Raw genomic sequence first — 12,708 nt, 5'->3', positions numbered from 1 at the left:
TGGTTTACTTAAGCCGGGATGGCTCATTAGAATTAGAAGAGAAGATGGCTAGACGGTTGGAGGAGTGTTTAAACTAGGTACTGGGGGGAGAGGGTAACATGTAGAGGGCAAGATAGTGTAGAAATGGAAAGAGGGCTAGATACTGAAACTGGGGGTGGAGCAGGGGGTCGGGTTAGAGCAGTCAGTAGGCAGTGGAAGAGTAGGGAAGATAAATCTATGAAATGTATGCATACGAATGCCCGAAGTCTTACTAACAAGATGGAGGAACTAGAAGTGATGATGTTGGAAGACAATTATGACATGGTGGGGGGTAAGTGAGACATGGCTGGACTCTAGCTATGACTGGGCTGTAAATAAACAAGGGTACAGTATGTTTAGAAAGGAGCGTACAAATAAGAAAGGGGGAGGGGTTTGCTTATACGTAAAAAACGGCCTTAAGCCAGTCCTGCGTGAGGACATCTGGGAGGAAAATGATTATGTGGAGTCCTTATGGGTGGAGATTACGGGAGGAACAAAAAATAATAAAATACTGATAGGGGTTTGTTATAAATCTCCAAATATAATGGAAGAAGCTGAAAATGTACTAATAAAACAAATAGATGAGGCCACAAAGCAGAATAAAGTCATTATTATGGGGGATTTCAACTACCCAGATATCAACTGGGAGGCAGAAACCTGCAGATCCAACAAAGGGAGCAGGTTCTTGTCAGTAATAAAAGACAATTACCTATCGCAACTAGTGCAGGACCCAACAAGAGGCCAGGCCCTTTTAGACCTAATTTTAACAAATGAACCTGACACACTATCAAAAGTGGAGGTTGGGGGACATCTGGGTAATAGTGACCATAACAGAATAAGTTTTCTTGTACACATTAAGAAGACGTTCATTAGAGGGGGTACAAAAACACTAAACTTCAGGAAGGCAAATTTTAACCAGCTGAGAGAGGAGCCTAGCAGCATAAACTGGGACAATGTCCTCAACGTGACGGGAACACAAACTAAATGGGACATCTTCAAAAATATACTAAATAAGAGCACTAGAAAACACATACCCTATGGGAATAAGCGGGCTAGAAATCATAGAAAACCAATATGGCTAACTAAAACAGTACAGAATGCAATGAGGGATAAAAAGGAAGCATTTAAAGTACTAAAACAAGAGAGTAGCGACACAGCATTAAAAAACTATAACAGAGAAAAATAAATTGTGCAAAAAACAAATAAAGGAGGCGAAGATTGAGGCTGAGAGAAAAATTGCCAAGGAAAGTAAAAGTAATCCAAAATTATTCTTCAATTACATAAATAATAAGAGAATAAAAACTAACAATGTCGGCACTCTCAAAAATAATCTGGGTGTAATGGTGGAGGAGGATGAGGAAAGAGCACAAGTATTAAATGCCTTCTTCTCTACAGTGTTTACACAAGAATATCCATTGGCCGGCAACATGATTAGGGGTAATGTTAACTCTCAATTAAATGTCACCTGCTTAACCCAGGAAGAAGTGCAGCGCCGCCTGCAAAACACTAAAATAGAGAAATCGCCCGGTCCAGATGGTATACACCCCCGAGTTCTGAGGGAATTAAGCATGGTCATAGATAGACCCTTGTATCTAATATTTAAGGATTCAGTAATGACTGGGTCTGTTCCACAGGATTGGCGAATAGCAAATGTGGTGCCAATTTTCAAAAAGGGGTGTAAAAGGGAACCTGGAAACTATAGGCCAGTAAGTTTAACTTCTGTGGTGGGAAAGATATTTGAGGGCTTTCTAAGAGATGCTATCCTGGGGTATCTCAATGTAAATAATCTTATAACACCCAATCAGCATGGGTTTATGAGGAATCGGTCCTGTCAGACTAATCTGATCAGCTTCTATGAGGAGGTCAGTTCAAGACTGGACATGGCTAATGCAGTAGACGTGGTGTACCTGGACTTTTCAAAGGCTTTTGATACTGTTCCAGATAAACGGTTGGGATGCAAAATGAGATTGTTGGGACTGGGGGGAAACATATGCATTTGGGTTAGCAACTGGCTCACTGATAGGAAACAGAGGGTACTTGTTAATGGTAAATATTCAGACGGGGCCACAGTCACCAGTGGGGTGCCGCAGGGGTCAGTATTAGGTCCTCTCTTGTTTAACATCTTTATTAATGACCTGGTAGAGGGTTTACAAAGCAGGGTGTCTATATTTGCAGATGATACTAAACTTTGTAGGGTAATCAATAATGAGGAGGATAGTAGAATATTGCAAGGGGATCTAAGGAAACTGGAAGCATGGGCGGAGACTTGGCAAATGAAGTTTAATGTTGACAAATGTAAAGTAATGCACTTTGGGCGACGTAATAAAATGTATGACTATGTACTAAATAGTAAATTACTGGGTAAGACTGTCAATGAAAAAGACTTAGGGATTTTGGTGGACAGCAAGCTTACCTTTAATGACCAGTGTCAGGCAGCTGCTGCCAAGGCAAATAAAATTATGGGATGCATCAAAAGAGGTCTAGATTCTCATGACAAGGACATAGTTATGCCTCTATACAAATCACTGGTACGGCCACACTTAGAATATTGTGCACAATTTTGGGCCCCGATATACAAGAAAGACATACGTGAACTTGAAAAAGTGCAAAGACGGGCAACCAAAATGATTAGGGGAATGGGTGGACTGGAGTACAACGATAGATTAACAAACTTGGGGTTATTCAGCTTAGAGAAAAGACGTCTACGGGGAGATCTAATAACAATGTACAAATACATGAAGGGACAATACAAAGAACTTTCTAAGGATCTTTTTACTCCTAGGCCAGTGACAGTGACAAGAGGACATCCACTACGTATGGAGGAGAGAAGGTTTCACCAGAAACATAGAAGGGGATTCTTCACAGTAAGAACAGCGAGGCTCTGGAAGTCTCTGCCCCAGGAAGTGGTGATGGCGGATTCACTGAACAAGTTCAAAGTGGGCCTGGATGCCTTTCTTGAAGAGAAAAATATAATGGGTTATGGTCTCTAGATTTTAAGGACACGTTGATCCAGGGTTTTATACTGACTGCCAGATTTGGAGTCGGGAAGGAATTTTTTCCTCTGAAATAGGGCAATTGGCATGAGCCTCATGGGGGTTTTTGCCTTCCCCTGGATCAACACTGTAGGGGATTGTAGGGCTATAGGTTGGACTTGATGGACTCATGTCTTTATCCAACTTCATCTACTATGTAACTATGAATGGCAGGTATGGAAAGCGGCGGGTTCAGGCCTGAAGCGGAGAACTTGCTGCATCACCATAACAGTTGAAACTCTAACGTTCCAACGGTGTGACTGAATGAGTGGACTGTCGCTCATCCACTAGAGGGAGACAAAGGCCACCTGGAATGCTTTGCTTACACTGTGGCAGCGGCGGCAGCAGCAGCAGCAGCGTGCCTCTCTGCCAGCAACCCGGTTGCGATAGTCTAACCATCTGAGTGTACTGCACAGGTACGCAGCATCGAGCAACAAACTAGCAAGCGAGAGGAAGCAAGGAACGAGCACTGTCTTTCAACCAGAGAAAATCAGGGGAAAGCGCGAACGCAGTCCCCCACTACCACAAATTATGCAGTCGAGTTTCCCGCATTTGGGGAAATCGCAGGGGTCAGCACACCCGGAGTGCAATGGATGAGCCTCACCCTGGGAGAACCACCTTCATGATCATGGTATCTCCCCTGCCAGGTAAGTATGAGTTATTCACCGACTGCTAGGCCAGCGCCCCTCCCCCGCAGCTCTGCCGCATTGGGGAGGCATTGGCCCTTGGCCAACAGAGGTCCGCATGGTGCAATGCCACACCGCATGCGTTTTCCTCGGTAGGCGGCCGTAGCACAGGCTGCGCTCCATTCCTCGCCCCGACACCCCGCTGCCTGCATTCAAATGTTCCCGGCTAGGCATTTCCAAGATGCAGTGCAGCAAGGGCATTAGCATAAAACGAAAGGGGAGGGGGCGAATGGGTGGCGGCTTCCAGAAACCGAGCTCCGGCTGGGCAGCAGAGTCAGGCACGAGGCAGCTGCGTGCCTTTGGTTTACTTAAGCCGGGATGGCTCATTAGAATTAGAAGAGAAGATGGCTAGACGGTTGGAGGAGTGTTTAAACTAGGTACTGGGGGGAGAGGGTAACATGTAGAGGGCAAGATAGTGTAGAAATGGAAAGAGGGCTAGATACTGAAACTGGGGGTGGAGCAGGGGGTCGGGTTAGAGCAGTCAGTAGGCAGTGGAAGAGTAGGGAAGATAAATCTATGAAATGTATGCATACGAATGCCCGAAGTCTTACTAACAAGATGGAGGAACTAGAAGTGATGATGTTGGAAGACAATTATGACATGGTGGGGGGTAAGTGAGACATGGCTGGACTCTAGCTATGACTGGGCTGTAAATAAACAAGGGTACAGTATGTTTAGAAAGGAGCGTACAAATAAGAAAGGGGGAGGGGTTTGCTTATACGTAAAAAACGGCCTTAAGCCAGTCCTGCGTGAGGACATCTGGGAGGAAAATGATTATGTGGAGTCCTTATGGGTGGAGATTACGGGAGGAACAAAAAATAATAAAATACTGATAGGGGTTTGTTATAAATCTCCAAATATAATGGAAGAAGCTGAAAATGTACTAATAAAACAAATAGATGAGGCCGCAAAGCAGAATAAAGTCATTATTATGGGGGATTTCAACTACCCAGATATCAACTGGGAGGCAGAAACCTGCAGATCCAACAAAGGGAGCAGGTTCTTGTCAGTAATAAAAGACAATTACCTATCGCAACTAGTGCAGGACCCAACAAGAGGCCAGGCCCTTTTAGACCTAATTTTAACAAATGAACCTGACACACTATCAAAAGTGGAGGTTGGGGGACATCTGGGTAATAGTGACCATAACAGAATAAGTTTTCTTGTACACATTAAGAAGACGTTCATTAGAGGGGGTACAAAAACACTAAACTTCAGGAAGGCAAATTTTAACCAGCTGAGAGAGGAGCCTAGCAGCATAAACTGGGACAATGTCCTCAACGTGACGGGAACACAAACTAAATGGGACATCTTCAAAAATATACTAAATAAGAGCACTAGAAAACACATACCCTATGGGAATAAGCGGGCTAGAAATCATAGAAAACCAATATGGCTAACTAAAACAGTACAGAATGCAATGAGGGATAAAAAGGAAGCATTTAAAGTACTAAAACAAGAGAGTAGCGACACAGCATTAAAAAACTATAACAGAGAAAAATAAATTGTGCAAAAAACAAATAAAGGAGGCGAAGATTGAGGCTGAGAGAAAAATTGCCAAGGAAAGTAAAAGTAATCCAAAATTATTCTTCAATTACATAAATAATAAGAGAATAAAAACTAACAATGTCGGCACTCTCAAAAATAATCTGGGTGTAATGGTGGAGGAGGATGAGGAAAGAGCACAAGTATTAAATGCCTTCTTCTCTACAGTGTTTACACAAGAATATCCATTGGCCGGCAACATGATTAGGGGTAATGTTAACTCTCAATTAAATGTCACCTGCTTAACCCAGGAAGAAGTGCAGCGCCGCCTGCAAAACACTAAAATAGAGAAATCGCCCGGTCCAGATGGTATACACCCCCGAGTTCTGAGGGAATTAAGCATGGTCATAGATAGACCCTTGTATCTAATATTTAAGGATTCAGTAATGACTGGGTCTGTTCCACAGGATTGGCGAATAGCAAATGTGGTGCCAATTTTCAAAAAGGGGTGTAAAAGGGAACCTGGAAACTATAGGCCAGTAAGTTTAACTTCTGTGGTGGGAAAGATATTTGAGGGCTTTCTAAGAGATGCTATCCTGGGGTATCTCAATGTAAATAATCTTATAACACCCAATCAGCATGGGTTTATGAGGAATCGGTCCTGTCAGACTAATCTGATCAGCTTCTATGAGGAGGTCAGTTCAAGACTGGACATGGCTAATGCAGTAGACGTGGTGTACCTGGACTTTTCAAAGGCTTTTGATACTGTTCCAGATAAACGGTTGGGATGCAAAATGAGATTGTTGGGACTGGGGGGAAACATATGCATTTGGGTTAGCAACTGGCTCACTGATAGGAAACAGAGGGTACTTGTTAATGGTAAATATTCAGACGGGGCCACAGTCACCAGTGGGGTGCCGCAGGGGTCAGTATTAGGTCCTCTCTTGTTTAACATCTTTATTAATGACCTGGTAGAGGGTTTACAAAGCAGGGTGTCTATATTTGCAGATGATACTAAACTTTGTAGGGTAATCAATAATGAGGAGGATAGTAGAATATTGCAAGGGGATCTAAGGAAACTGGAAGCATGGGCGGAGACTTGGCAAATGAAGTTTAATGTTGACAAATGTAAAGTAATGCACTTTGGGCGACGTAATAAAATGTATGACTATGTACTAAATAGTAAATTACTGGGTAAGACTGTCAATGAAAAAGACTTAGGGATTTTGGTGGACAGCAAGCTTACCTTTAATGACCAGTGTCAGGCAGCTGCTGCCAAGGCAAATAAAATTATGGGATGCATCAAAAGAGGTCTAGATTCTCATGACAAGGACATAGTTATGCCTCTATACAAATCACTGGTACGGCCACACTTAGAATATTGTGCACAATTTTGGGCCCCGATATACAAGAAAGACATACGTGAACTTGAAAAAGTGCAAAGACGGGCAACCAAAATGATTAGGGGAATGGGTGGACTGGAGTACAACGATAGATTAACAAACTTGGGGTTATTCAGCTTAGAGAAAAGACGTCTACGGGGAGATCTAATAACAATGTACAAATACATGAAGGGACAATACAAAGAACTTTCTAAGGATCTTTTTACTCCTAGGCCAGTGACAGTGACAAGAGGACATCCACTACGTATGGAGGAGAGAAGGTTTCACCAGAAACATAGAAGGGGATTCTTCACAGTAAGAACAGCGAGGCTCTGGAAGTCTCTGCCCCAGGAAGTGGTGATGGCGGATTCACTGAACAAGTTCAAAGTGGGCCTGGATGCCTTTCTTGAAGAGAAAAATATAATGGGTTATGGTCTCTAGATTTTAAGGACACGTTGATCCAGGGTTTTATACTGACTGCCAGATTTGGAGTCGGGAAGGAATTTTTTCCTCTGAAATAGGGCAATTGGCATGAGCCTCATGGGGGTTTTTGCCTTCCCCTGGATCAACACTGTAGGGGATTGTAGGGCTATAGGTTGGACTTGATGGACTCATGTCTTTATCCAACTTCATCTACTATGTAACTATGAATGGCAGGTATGGAAAGCGGCGGGTTCAGGCCTGAAGCGGAGAACTTGCTGCATCACCATAACAGTTGAAACTCTAACGTTCCAACGGTGTGACTGAATGAGTGGACTGTCGCTCATCCACTAGAGGGAGACAAAGGCCACCTGGAATGCTTTGCTTACACTGTGGCAGCGGCGGCAGCAGCGTGCCTCTCTGCCAGCAACCCGGTTGCGATAGTCTAACCATCTGAGTGTACTGCACAGGTACGCAGCATCGAGCAACAAACTAGCAAGCGAGAGGAAGCAAGGAACGAGCACTGTCTTTCAACCAGAGAAAATCAGGGGAAAGCGCGAACGCAGTCCCCCACTACCACAAATTATGCAGTCGAGTTTCCCGCATTTGGGGAAATCGCAGGGGTCAGCACACCCGGAGTGCAATGGATGAGCCTCACCCTGGGAGAACCACCTTCATGATCATGGTATCTCCCCTGCCAGGTAAGTATGAGTTATTCACCGACTGCTAGGCCAGCGCCCCTCCCCCGCAGCCCTGCCGCATTGGGGAGGCATTGGCCCTTGGCCAACAGAGGTCCGCATGGTGCAATGCCACACCGCATGCGTTTTCCTCGGTAGGCGGCCGTAGCACAGGCTGCGCTCCATTCCTCGCCCCGACACCCCGCTGCCTGCATTCAAATGTTCCCGGCTAGGCATTTCCAAGATGCAGTGCAGCAAGGGCATTAGCATAAAACGAAAGGGGAGGGGGCGAATGGGTGGCGGCTTCCAGAAACCGAGCTCCGGCTGGGCAGCAGAGTCAGGCACGAGGCAGCTGCGTGCCTTTGGTTTACTTAAGCCGGGATGGCTCATTAGAATTAGAAGAGAAGATGGCTAGACGGTTGGAGGAGTGTTTAAACTAGGTACTGGGGGGAGAGGGTAACATGTAGAGGGCAAGATAGTGTAGAAATGGAAAGAGGGCTAGATACTGAAACTGGGGGTGGAGCAGGGGGTCGGGTTAGAGCAGTCAGTAGGCAGTGGAAGAGTAGGGAAGATAAATCTATGAAATGTATGCATACGAATGCCCGAAGTCTTACTAACAAGATGGAGGAACTAGAAGTGATGATGTTGGAAGACAATTATGACATGGTGGGGGGTAAGTGAGACATGGCTGGACTCTAGCTATGACTGGGCTGTAAATAAACAAGGGTACAGTATGTTTAGAAAGGAGCGTACAAATAAGAAAGGGGGAGGGGTTTGCTTATACGTAAAAAACGGCCTTAAGCCAGTCCTGCGTGAGGACATCTGGGAGGAAAATGATTATGTGGAGTCCTTATGGGTGGAGATTACGGGAGGAACAAAAAATAATAAAATACTGATAGGGGTTTGTTATAAATCTCCAAATATAATGGAAGAAGCTGAAAATGTACTAATAAAACAAATAGATGAGGCCGCAAAGCAGAATAAAGTCATTATTATGGGGGATTTCAACTACCCAGATATCAACTGGGAGGCAGAAACCTGCAGATCCAACAAAGGGAGCAGGTTCTTGTCAGTAATAAAAGACAATTACCTATCGCAACTAGTGCAGGACCCAACAAGAGGCCAGGCCCTTTTAGACCTAATTTTAACAAATGAACCTGACACACTATCAAAAGTGGAGGTTGGGGGACATCTGGGTAATAGTGACCATAACAGAATAAGTTTTCTTGTACACATTAAGAAGACGTTCATTAGAGGGGGTACAAAAACACTAAACTTCAGGAAGGCAAATTTTAACCAGCTGAGAGAGGAGCCTAGCAGCATAAACTGGGACAATGTCCTCAACGTGACGGGAACACAAACTAAATGGGACATCTTCAAAAATATACTAAATAAGAGCACTAGAAAACACATACCCTATGGGAATAAGCGGGCTAGAAATCATAGAAAACCAATATGGCTAACTAAAACAGTACAGAATGCAATGAGGGATAAAAAGGAAGCATTTAAAGTACTAAAACAAGAGAGTAGCGACACAGCATTAAAAAACTATAACAGAGAAAAATAAATTGTGCAAAAAACAAATAAAGGAGGCGAAGATTGAGGCTGAGAGAAAAATTGCCAAGGAAAGTAAAAGTAATCCAAAATTATTCTTCAATTACATAAATAATAAGAGAATAAAAACTGACAATGTCGGCACTCTCAAAAATAATCTGGGTGTAATGGTGGAGGAGGATGAGGAAAGAGCACAAGTATTAAATGCCTTCTTCTCTACAGTGTTTACACAAGAATATCCATTGGCCGGCAACATGATTAGGGGTAATGTTAACTCTCAATTAAATGTCACCTGCTTAACCCAGGAAGAAGTGCAGCGCCGCCTGCAAAACACTAAAATAGAGAAATCGCCCGGTCCAGATGGTATACACCCCCGAGTTCTGAGGGAATTAAGCATGGTCATAGATAGACCCTTGTATCTAATATTTAAGGATTCAGTAATGACTGGGTCTGTTCCACAGGATTGGCGAATAGCAAATGTGGTGCCAATTTTCAAAAAGGGGTGTAAAAGGGAACCTGGAAACTATAGGCCAGTAAGTTTAACTTCTGTGGTGGGAAAGATATTTGAGGGCTTTCTAAGAGATGCTATCCTGGGGTATCTCAATGTAAATAATCTTATAACACCCAATCAGCATGGGTTTATGAGGAATCGGTCCTGTCAGACTAATCTGATCAGCTTCTATGAGGAGGTCAGTTCAAGACTGGACATGGCTAATGCAGTAGACGTGGTGTACCTGGACTTTTCAAAGGCTTTTGATACTGTTCCAGATAAACGGTTGGGATGCAAAATGAGATTGTTGGGACTGGGGGGAAACATATGCATTTGGGTTAGCAACTGGCTCACTGATAGGAAACAGAGGGTACTTGTTAATGGTAAATATTCAGACGGGGCCACAGTCACCAGTGGGGTGCCGCAGGGGTCAGTATTAGGTCCTCTCTTGTTTAACATCTTTATTAATGACCTGGTAGAGGGTTTACAAAGCAGGGTGTCTATATTTGCAGATGATACTAAACTTTGTAGGGTAATCAATAATGAGGAGGATAGTAGAATATTACAAGGGGATCTAAGGAAACTGGAAGCATGGGCGGAGACTTGGCAAATGAAGTTTAATGTTGACAAATGTAAAGTAATGCACTTTGGGCGACGTAATAAAATGTATGACTATGTACTAAATAGTAAATTACTGGGTAAGACTGTCAATGAAAAAGACTTAGGGATTTTGGTGGACAGCAAGCTTACCTTTAATGACCAGTGTCAGGCAGCTGCTGCCAAGGCAAATAAAATTATGGGATGCATCAAAAGAGGTCTAGATTCTCATGACAAGGACATAGTTATGCCTCTATACAAATCACTGGTACGGCCACACTTAGAATATTGTGCACAATTTTGGGCCCCGATATACAAGAAAGACATACGTGAACTTGAAAAAGTGCAAAGACGGGCAACCAAAATGATTAGGGGAATGGGTGGACTGGAGTACAACGATAGATTAACAAACTTGGGGTTATTCAGCTTAGAGAAAAGACGTCTACGGGGAGATCTAATAACAATGTACAAATACATGAAGGGACAATACAAAGAACTTTCTAAGGATCTTTTTACTCCTAGGCCAGTGACAGTGACAAGAGGACATCCACTACGTATGGAGGAGAGAAGGTTTCACCAGAAACATAGAAGGGGATTCTTCACAGTAAGAACAGCGAGGCTCTGGAAGTCTCTGCCCCAGGAAGTGGTGATGGCGGATTCACTGAACAAGTTCAAAGTGGGCCTGGATGCCTTTCTTGAAGAGAAAAATATAATGGGTTATGGTCTCTAGATTTTAAGGACACGTTGATCCAGGGTTTTATACTGACTGCCAGATTTGGAGTCGGGAAGGAATTTTTTCCTCTGAAATAGGGCAATTGGCATGAGCCTCATGGGGGGTTTTGCCTTCCCCTGGATCAACACTGTAGGGGATTGTAGGGCTATAGGTTGGACTTGATGGACTCATGTCTTTATCCAACTTCATCTACTATGTAACTATGAATGGCAGGTATGGAAAGCGGCGGGTTCAGGCCTGAAGCGGAGAACTTGCTGCATCACCATAACAGTTGAAACTCTAACGTTCCAACGGTGTGACTGAATGAGTGGACTGTCGCTCATCCACTAGAGGGAGACAAAGGCCACCTGGAATGCTTTGCTTACACTGTGGCAGCGGCGGCAGCAGCAGCGTGCCTCTCTGCCAGCAACCCGGTTGCGATAGTCTAACCATCTGAGTGTACTGCACAGGTACGCAGCATCGAGCAACAAACTAGCAAGCGAGAGGAAGCAAGGAACGAGCACTGTCTTTCAACCAGAGAAAATCAGGGGAAAGCGCGAACGCAGTCCCCCACTACCACATATTATGCAGTCGAGTTTCCCGCATTTGGGGAAATCGCAGGGGTCAGCACACCCGGAGTGCAATGGATGAGCCTCACCCTGGGAGAACCACCTTCATGATCATGGTATCTCCCCTGCCAGGTAAGTATGAGTTATTCACCGACTGCTAGGCCAGCGCCCCTCCCCCGCAGCTCTGCCGCATTGGGGAGGCATTGGCCCTTGGCCAACAGAGGTCCGCATGGTGCAATGCCACACCGCATGCATTTTCCTCGGTAGGCGGCCGTAGCACAGGCTGCGCTCCATTCCTCGCCCCGACACCCCGCTGCCTGCATTCAAATGTTCCCGGCTAGGCATTTCCAAGATGCAGTGCAGCAAGGGCATTAGCATAAAACGAAAGGGGAGGGGGCGAATGGGTGGCGGCTTCCAGAAACCGAGCTCCGGCTGGGCAGCAGAGTCAGGCACGAGGCAGCTGCGTGCCTTTGGTTTACTTAAGCCGGGATGGCTCATTAGAATTAGAAGAGAAGATGGCTAGACGGTTGGAGGAGTGTTTAAACTAGGTACTGGGGGGAGAGGGTAACATGTAGAGGGCAAGATAGTGTAGAAATGGAAAGAGGGCTAGATACTGAAACTGGGGGTGGAGCAGGGGGTCGGGTTAGAGCAGTCAGTAGGCAGTGGAAGAGTAGGGAAGATAAATCTATGAAATGTATGCATACGAATGCCCGAAGTCTTACTAACAAGATGGAGGAACTAGAAGTGATGATGTTGGAAGACAATTATGACATGGTGGGGGGTAAGTGAGACATGGCTGGACTCTAGCTATGACTGGGCTGTAAATAAACAAGGGTACAGTATGTTTAGAAAGGAGCGTACAAATAAGAAAGGGGGAGGGGTTTGCTTATACGTAAAAAACGGCCTTAAGCCAGTCCTGCGTGAGGACATCTGGGAGGAAAATGATTATGTGGAGTCCTTATGGGTGGAGATTACGGGAGGAACAAAAAATAATAAAATACTGATAGGGGTTTGTTATAAATCTCCAAATATAATGGAAGAAGCTGAAAATGTACTAATAAAACAAATAGATGAGGCCGCAAAGCA

The 12,708-nt window shown here is 44.5% G+C and overlaps 3 non-coding genes across 3 annotated transcripts; all 3 read right to left on the bottom strand.

Moving 5' to 3' along the window:
• Window positions 1-3,541: 3,541 nt before the first annotated feature.
• LOC142190644 (U1 spliceosomal RNA) lies at window positions 3,542-3,705 on the bottom strand. The gene has a single exon (XR_012714329.1). It is a non-coding gene; the product is annotated as a U1 spliceosomal RNA (small nuclear RNA).
• Window positions 3,706-7,568: 3,863 nt separating this feature from the next.
• Window positions 7,569-7,732, bottom strand: LOC142190643 (U1 spliceosomal RNA). The gene has a single exon (XR_012714328.1). It is a non-coding gene; the product is annotated as a U1 spliceosomal RNA (small nuclear RNA).
• Window positions 7,733-11,598: 3,866 nt separating this feature from the next.
• LOC142190720 (U1 spliceosomal RNA) lies at window positions 11,599-11,762 on the bottom strand. Its single transcript, XR_012714400.1, has one exon. It is a non-coding gene; the product is annotated as a U1 spliceosomal RNA (small nuclear RNA).
• Between the last annotated feature and the right edge of the window lie 946 nt (window positions 11,763-12,708).

This window comes from Leptodactylus fuscus, chromosome 1, assembly GCF_031893055.1.
Source record: "Leptodactylus fuscus isolate aLepFus1 chromosome 1, aLepFus1.hap2, whole genome shotgun sequence".
Classification (NCBI taxonomy): Eukaryota; Metazoa; Chordata; class Amphibia; order Anura; family Leptodactylidae; genus Leptodactylus; species Leptodactylus fuscus.
The sequence above is the reverse complement of the archived record's forward strand: the minus strand, read 5'-3'. Positions and strand labels throughout refer to the sequence as shown.